Genomic DNA, 24,886 nt, shown 5'->3' with positions numbered 1-24,886 from the left:
CCATTAAAAGAAATAAAAATTACAATTGTGTAATAATTATTATCAATAATGTTATGTAGTAGTATTTTTCTTTTCAATAACGATTGTCAAATCTGAAAAGGAAACTGCTATTGTAACTATCAGTTCATGGATGTTAACTTTCTACTCTCAATACTTGTATGATCTGTCACAACAATGCAGTATTCAGTGTTTGTTACTGCTGATACTACTGCTACAAACTGCTGCTGTTGCTGCTGCTGCTGATGCAGCTTCCTTAATTCTCTCTCTTCTTCTTTCAGTTTCTACTTCTATGTCAGTTACTGGCTGCTGTCTTCTAGCTTTTGGTTGTGTGTTTCTTCTCTAATTGGATTCACCCAAAATGGGGTAATCAATATAGTCATAGAAAGTGGTGGCAACGATTGGTGGCTTGCTGTAGCCTTTTCTTCAGTATTGATTTGAGGGGGTTTCAGCTCCATGGTGAAGCTGGCGCAGTTTTACCATATATAGATATTTGCCTCGAGCTCTTTCTTTCCATTGATAATCTTTGTTAATACCAGAACATATCAAATAGAAAGGATGAAGATATTTTCCTCTTCTATTTCCTCTTTGAAGGATTGAGCTTACGTAGTAAAAATTTCGGATTTGTACTACTACTGTTCCATGCACAATCATTATTACAACTGCTACTATTTTCACTGTTTAAGCAGCTACATTTATTGATGTCACATTTAACTGGCAATGAAATGCAATTTTTATTTTTTTTATTGGGGGGAAGAACAGATTGATTAAAAAAAAGGTAAAACCCAACATTTCTGATACTCACCAGTAGCACATTCAGTTCCCTATTGGAATTTATCAAGGGAGAATAGCCAGCTTGGTGTGTTTTTGTTTCTTTCTTGGATTCTTAAAATATTGAAATTCTATGACCATGGAGACTAACATGGGGTCAATCAGACACAGTAAGTATTTTTCCTAGGTTTTGTAAAATTTATCAAAATGATAGAAGAGAAAAAAAAAATGATTTTACTCAATGTTGATTGTTAAAAATGTTAATAAATAAATTAAAAGGTATATCTCTTTTGTCCTTTACCTAACATAGTATTCAGAAAACAAACCTTACTTAATGAACCTTGTTATTTTCTAATATAAATGATAATAATGGTTAATTTTAAAAAATTAAAGCGTATTACTATGATTTAGTACATTATTATTTCCGCAGTAGTTTACAGAAATAATTAAATTTCAAATAATATGTAGCTTAGGGTCAAAATACATTTTGTATTTCTTTTTATTTTATATATTAAGTTATTTTTTTTCTACTTTCATTTGGTGTTACTTTTTTTAAAACATATTTTTAAAGAAATATTTAAAAATATTTATGTATAAGATATTTCCATTTTAATTACTTGTCTACATTTGTAATTTTCTGAGTATTCTCACAAAAAATTGATAAATCATCTATTTTAAATATTGTTTGATATAAACATTTCATAATTTATTTTTGTGTGATCGAATTATTAATGTTATCTGGCCAGGTATTCATTATATGTAACATTATCAAGTATGAATATATAGTGTCAATAATAACATGGTTTGTGTTAATGATGTTTGATGAGTTTAAAATTTTCTGGTTTGACTTATGAAACCTATTTACTGATAATATAAAAGTCAACAAGAGCAGAGAAAATGACATCTAGGAAAGCTTACATGATGAAAACTATTTTTAAAAGATCTATTTAATTACTGTAATATAATAAATAATTATCTGCAACCTACAATTAGTGGATCAGTTACCATCAGACTGTTTAAGTTGAAATGAATATAGTAGTGGGTATAAAACAGAATAAGGTGAATCCTAAAAATAATACCAATATTATGGTGTTGTTTGAGAAAGCTATATTTTTCTATTTCTTGCATCATAGAATAAGACTTTTATTTTTAATACATTGTTATTATCTTATTTAGTTTTTGGTTGTGGGTGGCTAAATGTATAACCACCAATGTCTAGATGACAAGCATTATTTTCTAATACAAATGTAAATATATGTAAATTTAAATTTTAATAAATCAAAATACTAATGTGTTTTCTAGCAGGACAATGATAATTTAAAATCTTAACTAGTAATATTTAAACAAAGAATGATATTTATTTGTATTATACAACTTGAGATATAGTCAGAAGCATTAACATATATGAAGGGAGTATCCTTTGGAATTATTATACAGCAAAGTTTGTTGCTAACAATAAATGATAAGAGCAACCAGTATGGAAGAAAACCCCCAAATAGTGTGTGGGCAATCATTAAGACTATTGGAGGAATTGATTTGGAATGTAGAAGGTCAGTAACTAGATATATTGACAGGCCATGCTGAAGCGAATAATTAAGAACATTGTCAGGCTATAGAGAGGTTATTTACTTCCAACATTGACTGCTGGTATTGAGTTGCTATATTGATTTAGAAATATTGACTATAAAGAAACAGAAAATATATGTTGTTATGTATGTATTCATTTATTTATTCAATAAACAGACATATATAATAGTGAACCTATTACTTGCACACACGTATGTATGTGCATGTATACATGTACATATATATGTAAGGAGAGAGAAAGCTTGCCACACACACAATTATAAACAAAGAGTGGTACATGTATATTTAAACATAAATAGATGCTCAGATATAATCACACATGTGTATATATTATACACATGTAGTCCCACCCATATACATAATATGGATCAGATACATGTGTGTGTGTGTATAATTGGATAGATAGATATGTAGATATGTGTATAATTGGATAGATAGATATGCACACATACATATTGATATTTGCACCCGTATACACAGACAGATAAGTGGATAGATAGATAGATAGATAGATAGATAGATAGATAGATAATTAGAATAGAGATTATTAGAGAAACATGATTTTGTAAGAATCCTACTGGGGGTGATTTATTCTTTCACTGTTATAGAGTTGGTAGATAGAGTATTGAAGGGCAAGTTGATAAGGAATGAGGAAAATACCATCCGAGTATTTGTCAGATGATTAGCTTTCAGATTGAACATTAACTCAATGTCTTTAAAGTAGATTCATCTTCAAGCTGAAAAACGCTTTTATGGATTACTGTCACTCTTCCCATCTTCTTTAGGATACCTTTAAAAAAATGTAACACCTTGATCTTGCTATATTATATGTATCCATTTATATATGACCTAAAGAGGAATAGACTCTTTCAGGGTGACTAAATGGAGAGTCTTCTGGTGCTCCAGTCACTCAGTAGAGGTTATAGGTCATTGTGTGCATGTATATGTTTAAAGACCTACAAATAGCAATGAACATAGTCTCCTTGTTATATTAAATGTGCACTCATACTAAAAAAGGAAAATAAAAATGAGAAAAAATACTGGTTAATGTTTTGTGACCAAAGGCAAGAAGCAGCAATAGTAATGAGAAGAAACATACATATGAGAAACGTGTGGTGGCTGAAAGATATTTCAGAAAGGGAGATAAGGAACTTATCTACTTCGATGGGTATTTCCTAAGAATTATAATTTGTATAAATTAGAATGATTATTCAGAAATAGGTGTCATAGATTATAGATGTATCAAAGTGGATTGGTGTCACACTAGTAAACTTATATGATCTTCAAGGACAGTGTAATCAGTAAGGATTGGTGTTATAGCATTACTGTAAAGATGAAGAGGAGGTGATGAACAGAGAAAAGTACAGGGGTCAAATATCAAGCTGTGGATTAAATTATAAGGATGTTACAAAGAATGAAATTAGATAAATTATAAATCTCAGGATAGATACACCTTGTGTTTCATAGGTTGTAGTTCAGGTTTCATTTTAGCCAAGGAACTACATGTGCTAAACTTAATAGGGTGACAAAGGAGAGAACATTTCAAACAGTGAACAGTTTGATTTTTATCAGGACCAATGATTTGCTGGCTTAGTGGACAATGAGAAAGTTAACTGTATATGATGCTCATGAGGTTTTGTAGGCTGTGTATGGTATGGCTAGGTTTAGATGTAGGAACAGCTGTAAGAAACAAGAGAATGTAAGTTGAGAAAGTGTCTGATCGAGTATTAAATTCAGAAAAAAGCTAAATAAATTATTTATTATATTGGCATAGGTGTTCAATATAAACATGTGATGCTTGTTTAGAGAAGCAAAAGTCCTGACAATAGGAAGTCGAAAATAACTGTTAAAATTTGATTGAAGATGGGTTTGGATGAAGAAGCTAGATCAGACTTCTGAATGTCAGGCCTGAACATCTGAAGATGGTTCAGGATCAGCATAGACAGAAGATATGCTGTAGTACAGAACTGTCTAACTTGATCGAGTATAGAAGACGTGATTGTACAGGGACAGTGTTGATGATATATACAAATATGAATATTATCTGTATGTATGTGTGTGTGTGTGCATGTGCTCATGTGTGGGTGCACATGTGTGTATATATTTATATATATTATATGTAGATATGTATGTAAAAATGGCACATAAGAAGCACCATCTGAATGTGGCCAATGCCAGTACCCCCTGACTGGCCCCTGTGCCAGTGGCATGTTAAAAGCACTATCCAAACGTGATCGATGCCAGGCCCACCTAAATGGCTCTTGTGCTGGTGGTACGTTAAAAGCACCCACTACACTCTCAGAATGGTTGGCATTAGGAAGGGCATCCAGCTGTAGAAACATTGCTAGAGCAGATTGGAGCCTGGTGCAGCCACTGGCTCTCCAGACTTCAGTCAAACTGTCCAACCCTTGCCAGCATGGAAAACAGACGTTAATCAATGATGATGATGAAGATAATGGTGTATATGTATATGTATATTATATGTATGTGTGCATGAGTAAAATGAAAGTATATTTGCCTAATGAAAAATCACCATATTATTTTTTCTGCGTATGTTTTATTAGCTTTATTTAAATTTGTATGTAAATTATTGATGCGTATATTGTCTAGTTGGATTCATTAAGAAATTGGATTTTGGGACTGAAGAAATTATAGTTCTATCTTTAGAGTTTCTTCAATATGCTTATCATATACCCCACCTACACATTTATGTATGCCCTATTTACTGTCATATAGTCATATTTGTACAAATAAAATATATAAAAAAAAACAGCATTTCAACATTCTAAAACACATTATTTTATTCTTATACGGAGTGGATCTACCAGTGTATTTGAATTGTGTATTTTTTATATATAAGAACCAACCTGTCTTCTAGGGACCTCTCTCTTCAACAATCTCTCTTCCAAGCCATTTTTCTCTCTCATTCATTTCTATACTATCTCTTTCCAACTTTAATTCTCTATCTGTCCCTGTCTGTCTGTCTGTCTGTCTGTCTATCTGCCTCTCTCTCTCTCTCTCTCTCTCTCTCTCTATGTATATATGTATGTATGTATGTATGTATTTAATGTTCGGATTATGCCAGCATGGAAAATGGACATTAAATGATGATGATTATGTGTGTGTGTGTACATACATGCATACACACACACACACACGCACACACACACACTTGCATACAAGTAGACACCTTCACATATTCATATACACAAATGCAAATATATGCTGATAGTTGTAGCATACATTAATCAGGATATGTGGGTTATCAGAATATTGTTATTGTACGAGTTAAGATATGCTCACTCAGATCTAAATTTATTATTTGATTAAACATTTTCACTTGGGACCCGGACATTTCTCAGGTCAATTTGTCCAGAGTTAGCTGTTCTAAATCTTAAGTAACTAATGTGACATTGTCTGAAATGGTATCCCTTCTTCGCACCAGTTAGAACTGTGACACTACAGGAAATTCTTTGAGATAGGAATGGTCTGTCATTCATAATGATTTGATGTTTTTCTCTTCTTTAGAAAGAAGTTCTTTCTATCCCTTATTAATAAATTTTTCACTCGATATTCAAGAGTAACTTGGAATTTTTAAAATCTAGTTTCTCTTAACTATAAATATTTCCTTTATCTTCATATGTTTATTGACTGAAATTGTTCAAGGTGAAATAACTCTGTAATGTCATCAATGGCAACTAAAATATTTGTCAGTGAAATGTTAATTATAGAATTACAATCAAAGAGCCCAAAAAGCTATATTAATTATTACATAATATTCTATATAAATAAAAGAAGTTGAATGATCATTTTTGTACTTCAGCAAAAAAGGTGTGAATTTAAGATGTATTAAGAGTGTTAAAAATTATTTTTTCAAATTATTTTAAACAATGTTGCCTACTCATATTTCCTTTCAATATATATTTCCATTATAGTGAAACAAATTGCTAATATAAAATTTCATAAAACTACTACCTGTATCCCCTTATGAAAATATTTTCAAATAGTCTTTATTTTCATATAAACATCGGTTTTAAAGCTTTAACTTTTTCAAGAGTAAATAAAAAATATTCATTGCTTTACTTTTTTTTATCTAATTTTTTACATGTTCCAAGATTAGAGTGTTGCTTGTAATTTAAAAAAATCTATTTGGCCAAAATTAATAGATTAAAATCTTTCTCTTATAATTTTTTACATATAACTATTTTACTTGATAGTAAATTGCCCCAATATTTACTTTCAAAACTTACATAGCTGTAAATTCATGATTAATTAGTATGAAATGATCTTGTGTACAGATTAAAAAAGAATGGATATGATAATGTTTGTATCTGAATGATTACCTTAATGTACTTTATATTGAAATTTGACAAAGAAATTAAGAGTGGATGAGTTTAAGAAACTAACGAACTACTGTAGTTTCAACATCTGCACATGTGAATTAAATCAGATGCAGATTAGATCACTTACTGCTGAGGGATTACATTAATCTGATTAACAAAAATCATCATTTTACACTTTAGATATGGTACACCCCTTCCAGGTATAACTTTTAATCTATGGGATAAACATTTTGTATGAGCAAAGTGAATAGCAGCTACTAATAACCGACCACTAGGACTTAGTTTCTTTGATTAGTTGAAATGTTTATTTGGCATTGTGAATAAAACTTACAAGCTGAAATTTATGCAAAAATATATAATTTATATGCTTAACAGCAAAATAGACTTTTACTTTAGGCAGAAAGACTACAATGAGATTGACAATGGCGAAATTAATCTCTTTTTTCTTTGTTGTGTACACTGTATGTTCAACCCCTACTGAAAATAAATATAATATGGTTGAACGTTCTTTAATTAATCCTAGTTTAACATTTTTATTATACATAAAAATGATGCAAGGTGAGATGGGAGTTACTTGACTGAACACTATTTCTGGAGAAAAATACTAACTTTCCCAGTTATCCGATAATAACAAGCCTAACCAATTAAAAAACATTAGATAAGATACCTTATTTGCTGATTAACTTCTAAAATGTAGTAATTAAAAAATACTTTATCTATATCATTATCATTATTATCATCATTCCTCATCACCATCATTTAATGTCTGTTTTCCATCCTGTTATGGTTTGGACGGTTTTACAGGATCCAGTGAGATGCAGAGCAGCATCAAGCTTCAGTGTATAAGCTTTGGTATAGTTTCTGTAGCTGCACACCCTTCCTAATGCCAAGCACCTTACACTGTGTATTGGGTGATTTTCTCATGCCATCAGCACTAGTAAGGTTGCCAAGTAACTTGCAAAACCAGAAAAGCATGAGGGAAGTCCCCTCAATTAAGTGGTGGGAGTATTTGAGATGGGGAGATGGCTTTATGCTGAGTCTTGGGAGGCTAAAGTATGACAGAGGGACAGTACATGTGTCTTACTATAGAGGTGATACTTAGCTACCCCATATTATATAAGAGTGGTTAGAAGACATATTACTTGAATTTTTATATTATTGTCATTCATTAACAATAAATAAAATTTATTATATATTGATTTTTATCTTTGGGATAGATTTACAACTTTGAATAGTTACAGAGTTGGTTCAAAGGGGTCTGTAATATTAGCACCATTTATTTTGTTGATCCAAAATATAAGGTAGACTGGCTCACCAATTGTGAAATTTAAGCTCAAAGCGGATACTAATTAAAATAAATACCATGAGGTATTTAGTCCAGAGTTCTTTGAGTTCGTTTTTTCACACACATTTTATTACATAATGCTCAAGTTAGCATCATCCAACTTGATGAATTCTAACAAATTCCTATTTCCTTTGCAGTATTCTATCTATTATGGCATACAAAGAAACATACAAGAAAATTATGTGTGTGTGTGGGGGGGGGGATATAAATGGTTTTACTATACTATTTGTTGTGGATCTCTTTTCACACATTTATGTATGGCCATAAAAAAATCTGTCTCACCAAATTCTGCACCACTGATGCAAGCATGGAAAAGTGAATGTTAAAACAATGATGATAATGATGATGATGTATCTTTTCCAGGATTTGGTAACTTAACACACTGTTTTTAATGTTGTACACTTTATCCACTCCAAAGAAATAATGGTTGAATTGAGACAGATTAGGATTTGCATCTTGGAAAATTGAAAATGTCAGACCTATTAGCTTCGACACATTTGTACAATCATCAAACACACTGCACTTATGTATATGTGTGTATATTTACATATATATAATTCATGTGTGGGGGGGTGTATGTATATACATATTCATATATATACACATAAAATCCAGTATCCTAACCACTATATAATACACACACACACACACACATGTAATGTTTATATATATTGTATTATATTGTTTCTTGTTCATTTTGCAAATTCGTCTTAATTCACACCAAACATTGAATTTTTCTTATGACCCTCTTTGCCCTTATTTCAACAGTTGGAAGTGGAGCAGTTTTTCTGTGACTGAAAATTTCTTTGTCTTTCTAACTTACACGAACCTGTTGTATATTTGAAAAAACCATCTCTGCACTTTCTTTTGTTTTTCTCTTGTCTCTCATTCCATTACTCTCCCACTCTCCATTATTCTCACTCATCCACTCCTATAGTTTGCTACTTCACCTCTTCTTATCATGCTTTCTCACCTACACACACACACACACACACACACACACACGCACACATACACATATAGTTCCCTTTCTTTTCTCTCAATTAAAATCTGTCATCACTTCTTCCCTTCATTTCCTAACATATTCCCCACCATTTCAATATCGTACACAAATCTCTTTCTCGCTCTCTCTCACTCTCTCTCACTCACTCTCTCCCTCTCTCACACACACAAACACACACTCTCTTGCTTTCTCTCTCTCTCACTCTCTTTCCATCTCTCCATCTCTCTCCCTCTCTTTCTCCCTCTCTCTTTCCCTCCCTACCCCTCTCTTTCACCCTCTACTTACATGAGGTATATTAGCTTCTGAACTGGTATTTATGATACAATTCCTATGAAACAATATATTCATTTTCTCTGAAATACAATCTTCACAGCCATTGTCACCTTCATCATAAACACGTTCTAATATTGTTTTGTCAAAATATTTGCTGAAATATTTTAAAACACTTTATAGTTCAACATTGGAAAGCTTCATACCATACTGTTTACATGTCCCAAACAAAACAAAATGTTCTTTTGTTAACATGCATCTCAAGTTGAATGTTTTTGAAGTCATAAATTGGAATATTTCATAGGAATATATCAAAAGGCCTAACAAATGAAAGTTGGCCAATCTTGTGTAACACTGAGACATGCTCCCACCAATGCAAAAGGATTTCTACCCTTACTGTACATATTTAATGTTTTTTCCCCTATTTCTATATATAAATATATACTTGTTTGACTCATTTCTTTTACTGCTTTTGCTTGAAAATCAATAAACGCAGTCACAGTTTGTGAAGTTTCAGCTTAAAATAAATTTGATTATATTACTCTATTTCATTGTATTCAGTTGTTCTTTCTCTGCATTGGTTTACACTGTTGTATATTCCATTCTGATATTGCTCCTGAATTGCTGGGTCCTTTTTAAATACACAATGTACCAACAAAATTATGAATCAACATTTGTTGGATTTCTCAACAAAAGAATATAGTCATATTCTGTTGTGTCTGGGGAGAGTCATTTTCTTTTTGTGCCCTTTAAAGGCACAAAATGTTGCAAGATGCAATGAAAATTTTAGGAAAATAAAAATAGGAAATAAGTGGAAATTTTACCGGTGAGTGTGTTAAATTATAAGGCACAAAAAGAAAATGACTCTCCCCAGACACAACAGAATATGCTTCAACTCACGAACTCATATAAAGAATCTTGCAAACCAAATCCAAAAACGGAATATAGTCATACCACCAAGAAAACATACATGAGAAGACTAATACATAGCACTGAAGAATTTATAAAGTAAATGTACAGGAAGGTTTTCTGTTTTGATAAAGATGATCTGGATATGTCTTTGCATAAAAAGTTAGGTTTTAAGACCAAGAAGTGTCCATCCCAAAACAAGCTGTTGGACCTGCTCAAATTGGAGATTTTCAACTTTATTAGAAGAGTAAAATTCAAGAAAATGACCAGATTGCAACTGAATTTATAGAATTATTTCAAAACTTTGCAAATTCAATGAACATTTTTGTTCATTTAGTCAAAACTAAAAATTTGTATGAAATTATTAAAGACATTTATAAGATTTTTACCTAATACCATTACTAACATTTAAAACAATAAGGTTAAATTTAGTTTTAGCTATATGCACAATATAGATTCAATCCGATAAATTTTCTACGCTCACACACACACACAGAGGAAGCTCACAGGTAGGCCAGAGGAGTTTCAGTTAACTTCAAAAAATACTGTTTGACTTTACCCCATCTCTTGTCCTCCAAAGACACTTGCTTCCACTACTAGTCTCCAAAAACCTTGAATCACTAACAATCCTTTGACCTTATTTCTTCTTGAATTGAAGACATCTGTCTCACATTATCCCTCTCCAAACTTATTATCATCCCCCACTTCAGTGTTCTTATCTCTTTTTAACTCTCGCACTCATCTCACGTTGGTGCTATTGGTGTAGATTCTAAATCTTTTAGATTCTCCAACTTTCTACATCAACCAATTTCATCCCCTGTTTGAAATCACTGACAGAAAGACATTTCCAAACGCACTTGATCTTTTTTTTTTTCCTCTCCTGAGGGAGAAAGTGGAATGGGGAAGTAATTTAGCCATGTATATAAAGTATTGAGCTGTCTACTAGTGGGTCGTGAGTTCATACTGTTTGAGCAGAATGTCTTTTGCCTACACTGATTCACTTTATTCACCCATTGGAAAAGTCAAACTCCTAAGGCTAACAACTAAAATTACTTCCTTTTGCTTTTACAAGGTCGTAAAGCATACTTGAATTGAAACTTGTTAATTTTTCAATGCATCTTCTCCTTGAATCAGAATCTATTGAATACATTTACAGTTTGATGGACTGACAGTTATGCATCATGGTCAAGAACTGCACAGTATTCTCTTCTCCTTCTGTCAACTTGCATTGGGCATAATGACAGCCACACTGCATATCATCTTTTCTGTCTTGAAGTTCCTGTTAGTCATAATCATAAGCCCTTTTATTCTAATAGCTTCTTTCTTTAAATTGCTAGTAATGTCTGGAATTCACTATCACTGTCTTGTTTTTCTCCTGTCTACCATATTCAGTCGAATAAATTTTCTGTGAAATGACATCTTTTGAATTTGTTGGCCTCTTCTTTCCTTTCTTTATAACTTATGCTGCAATGGCTTCAAGCGTTGTTTGAGGCAAAATTGTATTAAAAAAACTATAGGCTTTGTGCTGTACTGTTCCATCACTATGACTTTCAAAGCTAACAATGAGGTCACTGCTTCTCACAGGAATGCTACAACTGCTGGGGGTTACATCCTCACCTGCTCTTAAAGGATAAGTACACTAAAATGATTCCTCCAAGTTGCTTAGCTATAGTTTCTTGCTTGAAGAAGCTTGGGAAACACTAGTATCAACCCATTAAATCAATCCAGCTCTGAAACTTTATGTATAATAGTACATTTTCAAAGAATAATTTTCATTTTTTTGGAGTGATGTAATAAAAATAATAAAGATATTTCTACCCAAATACTGGAGTGTATATGTATACATATACATTTTGTCTTTTAGAAATTAAAGCTAATAACAGTTACACATCCATATACCTTAAATTGAATTATGAAAGCTGTTTTAAAATTGTCTTTAAGCAAATTTGAACAATGTCTCAAAATATCTTTCTGAAAACAAAGGAGGTATTGGTTTAAATATAATTTTGAACTGAGTCAGTGATAATACATACATTCACCAGTAACATCCATAAGCTTCATTGATGAACATAATTATCTGTGTAAATTAAGACATACTATATTCTTTCTTTTGGAATCAGTATAATTAGAATTGGCTAACAAAAGCATAACATAGACCGTATCTTTCAGTGTTTATGCCAGATTGAGTACTTTCTACACTTACACACCTATTCCCTCCCTCGCCTCATTCACTATATCCATCTCTGACATTTCTGCTGTCATTGTTCCCTCTCATTATTCTGTCCTTGCTATACACAACTTAGGTTACTGGATACCCTTAATTTTTTTTCTGTGTACAAGGTGCACCACCTAGTATGCTACAAAAGAACCTGCCATGTTCCTCCCACAGATGATTGGTGGTCAAGGCTGCCTCTCTAGTGCTGGTGTCACAAAAAATGCACCCAGTATACACTGTAAAGTAACCAGCAAATGTGCAGATAAAGTGTAGCAAACTGCCTATAATCCTGTTTCATCAAGGTCTGTTTGGTCATTCTAGTGTTGGTGCCATGAGAAAGTGCACCTAGTACACTCTTTAAAGTGGTTGGCAACAGCAAGGGCATCCAGCTGCAGCAATCAGTCCCATTGCCATGAGAATCAGTCTTTTTGGTGTAGTGTCTCCCAATAAGAAATTACTCAAGCTGTGATTCTCTATCCAACTCATGCCAGAGGACATATGACGACAATGATGATGATGACAATGATGATGATGACAGTGCCATATTTTTACAATGTAGAAGTACCAGTTCTAAAACATAAAAAAAGATTATTGTGTTTATTTAATTAATTCATTTGTATTAACTGCCTCATTTTTCATTTTGTTATTTCAAATAAATATTTCTCTTAATTGCACGTATTGTAAAAGTCAAAGTCGTATAATTAATTTTATAACTAAGAGCCCTGGAACAATTGTTTACTAGAAAATACTTGGAGATTTGTTCTTTAGTTCTTCGTTTTTCAGTGATCAAGAATTAGACTGGTTACAGAAGGGAAGGGCAGTTTGAGTTTGTAGGTATCAAATTCGTTGGATGTCTAACTGTAGCAGTTTGGTGATTTATAACTTCAAACCTAATCCTACAACTTGTCCTTGAATATCAATGGAAAGTTTTTTCTATAATTGCCTTGGTACTACAGCTGTTACAAGAAGCTCCAGCTCTAAAACTGAAAACGTTACCTGAAATGATGGCTTAAAGTAGTTAATGTTGAGAATAAATACTTCCTATTCCTTGCTTCATTAGTTATCAGTATTCTCTTGAAAACCAGCTGGGAAGCTGTGTGTATCCTGTCAATAGTGTCACATCTTATCCAAAGTCAAGACACTAAACTTTCGATAATTGATTCTGCTTAGTTCTAATTTAGTACCATAAATTATATAATTCAGCACTGCAAGTAGCAGCATTGTGTAATTCTTTGGCTTGCAATACTGAAATCAATTTATCTGGCAGGTAAAGCTAGCTGTGATATATGAAGATGATTTATCTCACATCTACTTACTGTGATAAAAACTTGAAATAAGAACTGGCCCCATATATCTTTGTGTTATGAAAATGATTTAGCTTTGATTAATTTTATATTTTCATGTTTGTATGTTTGTATATTTTCATGTTTCATGTTTTGAAATATCTAAAAGAAAGAAAAATTCTTTTAAAGAAAAATGTTGTTTGAGAGTTTTAAAATTTATATTGTAAATTTTATTTCTTAAAAAAATCATTTAAAATTGGTTCTTGCAACTGGTGTATAATAAACATTGCAATTTTTTCTATATGGAGTAGAGATTAGGAACAAAGATATCAACAACACTGAGATGTTAAATAAGGTTTTATTATTAAGACATATTTTGTTTAAATATTTTAAAAAGCAAGCAATTAATGATTAAAACTGTAAAATATATTTTTTTCTGAACAAGACTTATTATTTCTTAAGACATTTTTACTTATTTTGATTTGAGGCTAAAACATCTGCAACACAGTAAAGACAGTAAATTCCTTAAAACTTCATTAGTTGTGGTATGTAGAATTGAAATAGCTAAACCGATACATATTAAAATAGTCAGAAAAGCATTTTAGTGTTTGTGTGGCCAACAAATGCATTAATGTAGTATAATTAAAATCTACATGATTAAAAATAGTATTAACTAAACTCAAAGACAATTTCAATAATATTTTGGGTGGCCACACATTGTATTAAAACATTATCCTGAGAAAAATATTCTGTTGGTAAAAATACGGATCTCTAAATTGGGTTCATGGCCCTAAATATTCAGGGAAGAGATTTTGTCAACCACTTTACTTGTAGTTATTTTATAGTCATCCATAGAGATAACTGACTGAGTCAACCTTGTTGGAATTTTTATTTTAGAACATAAGGAGGACATTATTAAACTCTGCAAAACATTTAACCACACTCTACTGTCGATGCTACTCATTTTTCAATAATCTTCTGCTTAAATTTTACTTATATGTTTTTTATTGTTTATGTCAAGTTTATGCTGTTTTATCTGTGATGAAATATGGTTTATTTTCTATGTCTTCAGTGTGTTGATCTATATGGAGTACAATTAATTAGAAGCATCATCTAATTAGATATTGTCTTGTATTTGTTTTGTGTGGCCCCAGGCCAGTTCTGATTGAGTAGAACTATGACCAAAGAAAATCAGAATAATCTTGTTTTTTTATCGAGATAATGTTATTTAGGGTTATAGAATGTGTCATCCCTTTTTAAAATGCTAGAGAGTATGATTTGATGGAAACTTGACTGCTATTTGTAGCAAGTCATGTGTCCATATTGAGGTCGCTTCTAAATGAATATTCCTTTTGCTCTATTAATTAATGATCTGTAACTGTATAAGAAACCATCATATATTCTGCCAGTCAACCAAATATAAAATGTGCCACATTAGATAAAATAAAACAGAAATAAGAGAGTTTTGGGTTCAAGTCTTGATTGCATACATGAGCAACTACTGCTAGAAGAAAGCACTGCAATAGTAGATTTTATTTTATATCTGAGCTTTGGACATATATCAACAGTTGATTATATTTGTTCACTGAGCAATTTTGTTATGGCATTATGTCCTTTAAAATCTCTCCCCCCCCCTCTCTCTCTCTCTCGCTCTCTCTCTCTTTCTCACTCTTTCATGCCTGTTTTTATTTATTTATTTATCTTACCTGATAAATTTTATTTATCTTACCTGATAAATTTTAAAATTTTATATAATTTTTCTGTAGGCCCTTCTCTGCTTCCTCACCCCAGCAGTCCACTTTTATCATTCCTATTCATATTTTTTTTTCTATTCCACCACTACTTTTACTTCATCAGTCAATCCTTCACTTCTATTTATTTTCATTTACCCTTCTTACTCATGTGTGACTTTATTCCTCCTTTTGCTAAAATGATTTGGAAGAACTGGTGAATGTCTAGTGTAATTTGAATTTATGGCATTAAACTTGTGGATTGTTTAATATGAAAAGAAAATATCACCCAACATGGAATAATAAAACAATAAATATAACAACTTTTTGAAAGTAATCAGATATTTGTTACATTGTGGGCAAATACAACATAAAGATATATTCAGTATAGTCGTGTTATAGTTATCAAAATAATCTAGTAATTATTTCTATAATTTTGATTTTGCTTTCAAGTGTGGAATTTCTGAATCTTCTGCTGTAAAAAACTAGATTCTCAGTACATAGGGGCTCTCATAAGCAGCTGATCTGAATCTCCGCTTCTATGGCCTTGGGGACAAATAATAAGCAGTAAGTGACTGAGGACTGAACTCTGATGGATCTCTACCTGCATGATAAATTTGTTGCTGAACTCATTACTGACTCATACTGCTCATGGTACCTCTGTACATGGCTTGTGTCACCCTCACAAGCCATTTATCTATTCTAGTTTCATTAGTGACCACCAAGTTACTGTGTGGAACCCTGTCAAAGGCTTTCCCTAAGATTGGATTTTGGAATATACTCCTAATGTGCAGTTAGTTGTCTAAGAAGATGGCGTCAGTTATTCCTCTTCCTAGTACAAAACCGAATTGCATATCACTTAAGTTAATTCTGTTCTTAATCAATTGTGCTATAACTCTTTCAGTTAGTTCTGATATACACACACACACTATATATATGTGTGTGTGTGTGTGTGTGTGTGTATAGAGAAGGGGGTTACTGTCTCCTTACTTTGACATTGTGTAATAATTGTAAGGTCGCTGTCATGCAAACTGTGTCCTTTGTTCCCAGTCTTTTGAAAACCTGTCTGGTTATGGGGAGACATTACCTTACAAACAGGTGAGAATTGGCAACAGGAAGGGTGTCTAGGCAGAGAATATCTGCCTCAACAAAATTTCCATCCAACCCATACAAGCACAGAAAACTAGATGTTAAAATTATGATGATGATGATGATGATATATGTATAAGTTGATTGTTTATATAGTTTATAAATGTTTTAAATGACCATGTAGTTTTATCCCAAGTTGCAGTACATTGACAAGCCCCAAATTTAGGGCAAAATAAATTTATCTGTACCTACTTGCAGCTACTAGGACAGCCGAAACATAAAAATCAGAATGAATTATATCTACTCGCCTAATAAAATAAGTATATTTAATAAACATAGCATTTGTATGTGAGCTACTATAGGTTTCATGCTTGGACAGTATAGTTGCTGAATGGTCTTGTGTAGTGTGCCATGTACTGACTATCCTGCCATCATTCAGGCTTAAGCTTGTTCAATTACTGTAATCCCTGAGCATGAAACTAATAGTAGCTTACATATAAATTTGGTGTTTACTAAATGACACCTATCTTCCACTGGATGAAATACTATTCTTGTTGATCCTACCAACAATGAAACAGTATGCTATATATTTATATGTATGAGTATAAATTTATGCAGAAGCTTATTCAGGTAGGAGAACTAATTTGAGGTTAATTGGATTTCTTAATGGAATTTGTTTGATATCTATCTAAACCGGATGAATGGAGAAGCACTTGTAAACAAAGTGGGCCATTGTAGGATCAGCTTATCTGTGTTATTTTGGGATAGGTGTGGGAAATCAGGTTGACCTAGGTTTCTGTATTTTTGACACAGAGGGTCATTGGTACTAAATGATAAGGATAATTGAAAGAATTACAAACTGATTAATTACATTAAAGATACTATTTAATCATGATACTAATAGTAGCAAAAAACATCAACAAACCAATAAAGAGCATTATAGTAATACTATACCGGTAATAATCATAATAGTCATTTGTTATATATTTTCGTTCATCATATCACAGTCCTTATACTAAAACTGTAACAATAAAAAATAATGTTGTTACTATAAACAATATTCTGTCGTTAACATCATAAGAATTTATAAACTTTCAAGAGAACATAATGCCCACATAAAAAGCACCTGTGCTAGTGCCATGTAAAGAGCACCCATACTGATGTGTTGTGTACAGCATCCATGCTGGTGTCATGTATTGAACACCTGTGTTGATGCTTCATATAAAACATCCATGCTGGTGCCACATTTAAAGAAAGCACTGGTGCTACATAAAAAGCGACCAGTACACTCTGTAAAGTAGTTGACATTTGGAAGAACATCAAGCCATAGAAACCATACCAATACAGACAACTGGAACTTGGTCAACTCTCCGGCTTACTAGCTCCTGTCAAATCACCCATCTCATGCCAACATGGAAAAATGAATGTTAAATGATGATGACGACGATGATGATGATGAGATTCATTTCCATACTAGAGCTATTCTGATATTATGATTTTAATCACATCATTATTAGTGGAACAATACTGAGTTACCACCTTTCAGTGATACAATTAATAGCTCAAAAAAATTGAGTAGATCCCATCGCTATTTATTATAGTATTGTAAATTTTGATTAGGGCTTGTGGTTGACTTATTAGAAGTAGTAATATTGTCATAGGTACTAGCATGATCAGAAGAGTACTTTGAAGATGTAAGGTGTAGGTCATATGAGGACTTTTAGGGAAAAAAGGTGAAAATATAAACAGTGGAATATGAGATTGTGGTTACGGAGAAGAAAATATAGAAGATTATGAATGAAGAACTGAGACGGTTGAAGAACTAGGTTATTGGGGAAATTATTAAAAGATGTATTTAAAGGCAGGTTTGACACCATATTAAGAATTTGCTTGTGTTGGTAAATAAGATCAAATAAACCATTATTTTATGTTATATAGTTTTTGCTAGTTTAAAGACTGTGACTGTCTGTATGGAATAGTGTATTTGGAACCTGTCCATAAGTCCCTTTATATAGATGTGCAAAAGTCTGCCTAAGTTCATATGATGAAGTAAGGTCAAAAGGATATATGTGTAATGAGAGGAAATATAAAAGAGAAGAAAGTAGTGATTGAAACAAAGAAATGAAAGTTATATATTATTTGTGCGTATACATACAGTTGTAGATTGTCCTTTTCAGAAGTTCATTTGTATAAATGTTAAATAATCCTTTTAGGACTGCAAGAAAGGTTAAGAACAAGAGGAAGAATACAGAAGGAAGTGGAGGAGGAGGAGGAAAGGAGTATAAGTGAGCGATAGAAAGAAGGTATAAAGAAGAAGCAAAAAGGAAAAAGAAGAATAGTTATTAGTGTTCTAGTATGTGATCTAGCCATTGCTTCAATGAGACAGGTGGAGGGAATTGCATCAAATTACCCATGTGCTATAAAGATATTTTGACCTCTGGGGCCCTGGATAGTTGTAATAGGTTTTACATTTCCTGTGTCTGCATGTAGTCACCTTTTCAGATTTCTGGTTGAAGAGTGATGTTTTAGCCAGGGAAATCAGGAGTGCCTCTTCCATGTGCAAGTTACAAGGTCTCCTATTCCTGGCATATATTGCTACTCTTGCCAGGATCTTCCCTTGAAGGTATTGTATTGTACATTATTTTATCTAAGTTACTATATGTGTCTGGAGAGCATAGTTATATTTCTTCTTACTGAATTTATACAATATTGTATTGACAGCATTTAAAGTAAGCTGGTATGGCTGGAGTTAGTGCAGTTACCCATGTTGCTATTTCTCTTGTTAATTATGTTACTATTGCCACTACTTTCATTATAAGTCATGTTAGCTTTGATATTGCTGTTAGTACTATTACTATTACAACCTATTATTACTGTTTGGAGGTGCAATGGTCCAGTGGTTAGGGCAGTGGACTTGCAGTCATAGGATTGCGGTTCCGATTCCCAGACCAGGCGTTGTGAGTGTTTATTGAGTGAAAACACCTAAAGCTCCATGAGGTTCCAGTAGGGGGTAGTGGCAAACCCTGCTGTGCTCTTTCACCACAACTTTCTCTCACTCTTTCTTCCTGTTTCGGTTGTACCTGTATTCCAAAGGGCCAGCCTTATCATGCCCTGTGTCATGCTGAATCTCCCTGAGAACTAGTTAAGGGTACATGTGTCTGTGGAGCACTCAGCTATCTGCACATTAACTTCACGAGCAGGCTGTTCTGCTGATCGGATCAACTGGAACCCTCATCATCGTAACTGACAGAGTGCCATGATTATTACTATTATTTATGTTAGTGCTACTATAATTAGTATTTGTATTCACTTTAGTTAAGTTGGAGAAAGTGATGGTTTATGCTGTTAGATGAGGTGGTTGAATGAGAAACTTTTGCAGTATGGTGATTGAAAATCTTATAGTAGCCATGCAGTGTATGCAATGTATGTGTTTGTGCAATATTTATGTGCACATATCTGTGTGAATATTGACATTTCATATCTTCCCTTGTTACTGAGTGAAATGGTAACATGTTGACATTGTGACCTGTTACACAGCACTTTAAAAGAACATTGGAACAAAAATATTCCCTTACTTGAAAATCACTTAAGGCTTGGCAACAGAAAGAGCATCCAACTGTAAAAATCTAGCCCCAATAAGCCCCTGTCCAATGTATGCTTGCATAGAAAAACATATTAAACAAATCTTTCTGTGCTGACATCACTTTTTTCAACACAAGTGCCTATTATTTTATGTGAAACAAACAGGGACCCCAAACTGCAGTTTTTTTTTTTTTTTTAGCTGTCCATACACATCAGTGAATTGGAAAACAATAGAGTAACTGTAGGTGGTGTGGTTATTATAGATCATCAGTTATGATATATCATGAAGCTTGTGTGTAGTTTCTCTTTGAAAATTCTTTAAGAACATTTTGAGTATGTTTCAAGTTGTAAATATTTGTAATATTTGTATACACTGTGTAGTTAAACTTGCAGCAGAGTGGCAGTTGATGTGGAGCCTCTGAGGTAGAAGCGGGAGGGTTTGAGCTGTTTGCGAATGCCTGTACTTTATCTAAAACTGCTCATGGTGAACACTCTCATTATCTCTCCCTTTTTAAATGTGCTTTCCAGTGATGTTTTACTGTAGTGGTTTCCAGTGGTGATGGAATGAGCTCTTGTACAGCATTTTTGCATAAATATTGTAATCAGATGTAAAGTGAAGGAACCCTGCAAACAGTTGCCAAAACATAGAGCTTTGACTCATAAAGTGCAAATACCTGCAGGAAAAACATTGTGTGCCAGGGAAATTCTAATCTCTTCCTTGACTTCATGTTTTGCTTTTACCTGCACATGTGGTCTTCTGCTTCCCTCCATGATGTTCAAAGGATTTTAGTTGTTACTGTATGCAATTGAACATTTGTACATCTGTCCAGTTGTTGACACTTGTGTCACAAATATTGCTTGTGAATGTGCTCTTGCTTAATGCCTTTGGACTTCCCTCTTTAAGTGGGCATAGCTTCTAAACAAGAAACTGGGTGCCATTTGTGAACTGAAGAGAATTACATTCATCAGCCATAAATTGATGATCAAATAACACAAGATGATAATGATCCTGATGATAGTACTCATCATCATTATCTTCTTCATTATCATCAAATGATAATGCAGTCCCAATTTAGAACAACTTTAAAATATCATATTTAAGAAGTAAATTATAAATATTTTAATTTTTCAGAAAACTGAGAACTTGAAACAAGTTTTTAAATTGGTTTGTAAAAGGAAATTAAACAAAAGACCTTAGATTCTCTGATTTCTCATATGATTTAAATATAAGCAATCATAACATTTATATATCTATATATAAATTCAGTTATTGATAACATAAATTTGGATGTTAAAAACAGTTGTTTCTAAGATAGTTTCTTACCACTAGTTTTCTGGTGTTTACTTAATCGTTGAAAATTTTTTTCCTGATTTACAAAATTCTTGTTTTATATTTATTTATATGAAGATATTTTAAATGAATTACTGACAATAAAAGTTACTGTCAGATTCGGGAATATTATATCTTCTGTTTGTTATTAAATGATTTATAAAAGACTTAAAGCATAACTTCATTAGTATTTTAATTAAATGCAGCGAAATTATATTTGAATTTATATTTGAAAACAGGATACTGTGAGATTAAAGTATCTTCTATTACTTTTTGATGTAAAGAATTTAGTTGACATGACTTTCCTACTCAATGGGTAGTGTGTAATAAGCTAATCAGATTCTTTTAATTCTTTTATTCTTTTAAGTGTATCTGCTTTAAAGCTGCAGTCATGCTGGGTTAACGATTAAAAAAAGTCTTAAGTTATCTTATGGCAATATGTTTGGGTTCCACAGACGTTACAGAATGTAAAATATAAAAAACAAAGAGATTTTCCTATTCTTGATCTTTTGCTAAGAACATTTAATGCATCCTGCTTCATATATTCTTGTATCCTACTAAAGCTTTGTTTATATTTTACAAATAATAATCAAGTTTAAATTTATAAATAAATTTGTAATTAAACTTTAATCTTGTTTAAAATTCTATGTCAGAAAATAAAGCTTAATTAGTATCTGATATTTCATAATTAGCCATCTGGATAAACCATGCTAGAGACCATGCCAGAGCAGACATAGGAATTATTTAGCACAGTCTTCTAGCTCACTAATTCCTGTTGGACTGTCAAACTAATGCTGGCATAGAAAGCATGTTAAATGATGATGATGATGATGATGACGACGATGACAACAATGATGATGATAACAATGAAAATGAGGACGACGACAACAACAATGATGATGATGATAGTAACTCTTAAGACTGATGATTTGACTTACAGATGCTGTAATATTCACAACAACTATTTATTACCATAAATTGAAATAGTTACTGTTATTTTTACAACAGAAAATAATCCAAATTTTTTATGGTCAAGAGAGACACTTTTCTGTTTGAGAAAATCATAGTAAATGCTGTACATCTTGAAAGCACCATATTGCCTGTTGTTTTTATTTTACTTCAATAAATGATTAGAAGCTAGTAGATGCCACACTTAAGCCAGAAGCCTGAGATGTTTCATTGACTTAATAAAACCATTTTTATTGTACTACTTGCTCTTTACTTTTCTCATTAGACTTTGCAGGAGGCAGATTAGTAGAATCCAATTCAGTTACAAATTTAAACATCTCATTTCAACAAATTATTGTTCAGAGTGATGCTTATGCTACCCTGTCATCACTGATATTTAGACATAGCTCTTATCTCTAGGCTTTGTCTATTAAACACAGCTTTATTGATGGCTGATGAAATAATGGGTGGGTAGCTCTTTTCCAAAAACAGGCATATTAGATAAATTATCTATATTTCAATCTTCATTAACGATATTAATCCTTTAGGCCATTGTTTACCTAGCCTTGACTACTAATTTAAATCAGCTTGTAGTTAAAGCATACTAATTATGGATGTTGGTGCAACAAACATTAATTCTGCTATCATTTGTATCATCATCCCCATACTCTCAACACACCAACTATTATTACTATCATCAACACATCCATAATTTTGCAGCTAGTTGTTTAATGCTGGTTTATGTTAGACGCAGTTGGAAAATTACTTTTCTGCGCATTTCTTAAACTTGAGTCTTTTCCTTTGAGTCCAAATCATTTAAAATCATCATCATCATCATCATCATCATCCTCGTTTAACGTCCACTCTCCATGCTAGCATGGGTTGGACGATTTTGACTCAGGACTGGCGAACCAGATGGCTGTGCCAGGCTCCAATCTGATCTGGCAGAATTTCTACTGCTGGATGCCCTTCCTAACACCAACCACTCCAAGAGTGTAGTGGGTGCTTTTAACGTGCCACTGGCACGAGGGCCAGTCTGGCAGTACTGGCAACAGCTACACTCGAAAATGGTGTTTTTTACATGCCACCTGCACAGGAGTCAGTCCAGTGGCACTGGCAACAACCTCGCTCAAATGTTTTGTTCATGTGCCAGTGAGGCGACGCTGACAATGATCATGCTCAAATGGTGCTCTTTACATGCCAGACAGCTGCTCTGGCAGTGATCCCACTTGGATGGAGCTGATAGCACTCCACTGGCATGGGTGCCAGTCACCGAATTTGGTAAAATATTTTTTCTAAACACTCTATCATTTATCTATCTTCACTATATTCCACAACCAGTTTACAATATTTCATCTAAGTTTTATATACATATTTTTTATTCTTACAGTATGCTCAACCTCTGTTTTATCAAATTAGATGATCTCAACAACATTGTTGAGAAATTTATTTATACTCAATATTCATTGTTGGAAGGCTTCAAGATCTTAGCATTTAATAACTGTTTTTCTTTTTTTTTTAGATGAACAAACTTGAAATATTATCATTTAGTTTCCACTAATTGTATTTTCTGTTGCTGTCAGTTTCCCCAAGAATATAACTTTGTCCTGGGAGAGATCCAAACTCTTTGCCTGCCTTAATGTATCTTTCACAATTTACTATCATGTGTACTAGCTTCATTATTTCATCTATTAGCTTTCATCCTTTATAAATTTCCCTCTTTCTGTATCACTCTTTATAGCAGCTGAATTTTCTAATTAATTAGGTTAGTAATCAGATCATTTTCTTGCTATCTCTATGTTTATTTGTGCCCCAATACCCCCGGTATTCATCTTCTTGATTATTTGCCATCAATTCCTACACTTGTATAACCGGTTCTATCAGTCAAACCTACTTGAATTCTTTTTCATTCCATCCCTTCTCCTTATAATTTCTCATTGCATTCAATAATACCATTAACAAAAGAACCATACATCAGTTTCCTAGTATATCATTAGACAACTATAACATTACAAAATTACTTTTTCTCACATAAATGTTAGCAAATGGTGTCTAATCAAAGAAACCCATATAGTTATCCTTTTTATTAAAAAAAAATGTTTTTGATAATGTGTAGCATGCAACCACCTTTTAAATTCTCTTTTTATGATTTCAGATCTATGGTATGTCACCTTAATCTTTAGATTCCTTATTTGTCATAACTGTATAACATACAGTTTGCCTTATCCATCTACTCTGTTGTCTCATTAAAGATCCATTATTATCTCAACTCACTTCTTTTCATCCATGATTTTCCAACAATAGACCCTAAATCCATAATTAAATCTAATTTTCTGCAATTTGTTATATTTGCAGTATTTATGATATATACACTTGTACTATCAATGAAGAATTTTTTAAAGAATAATATTCCTGCTCTGTGTATCTCTATGTGTCCATATGTACTCCCGACAAATTTGATACTTATATCATATTCATGTGGTC

General features: G+C 32.6%; 1 protein-coding gene across 3 annotated transcripts in view; it reads left to right on the top strand.

Annotated features, from left to right (window-relative positions):
- LOC115215016 (mitogen-activated protein kinase kinase kinase 13) overlaps positions 1-24,886 on the top strand; it is a 183,184-nt gene that overhangs the window by 27,736 nt on the left and 130,562 nt on the right. The window contains exon 1 of one of the 3 annotated variants that reach the window (XM_036505483.1): positions 282-938. The exons of 1 other annotated variant lie outside the window; for it this stretch is intronic. The gene's annotated coding sequence lies outside the window, so the exon portion shown is untranslated. Of the gene's footprint in view, positions 1-281; positions 939-24,886 lie in introns of those variants that run through there. One more of the 3 variants, XM_029784136.2, reaches the window with a different exon arrangement.

This window comes from Octopus sinensis, linkage group LG8 (assembly GCF_006345805.1).
Source record: "Octopus sinensis linkage group LG8, ASM634580v1, whole genome shotgun sequence".
In the NCBI taxonomy this organism is placed as follows: domain Eukaryota; kingdom Metazoa; phylum Mollusca; class Cephalopoda; order Octopoda; family Octopodidae; genus Octopus; species Octopus sinensis.
Note: the sequence above shows the minus strand (reverse complement) of the source record. Positions and strands in the feature narration are given on the sequence as shown.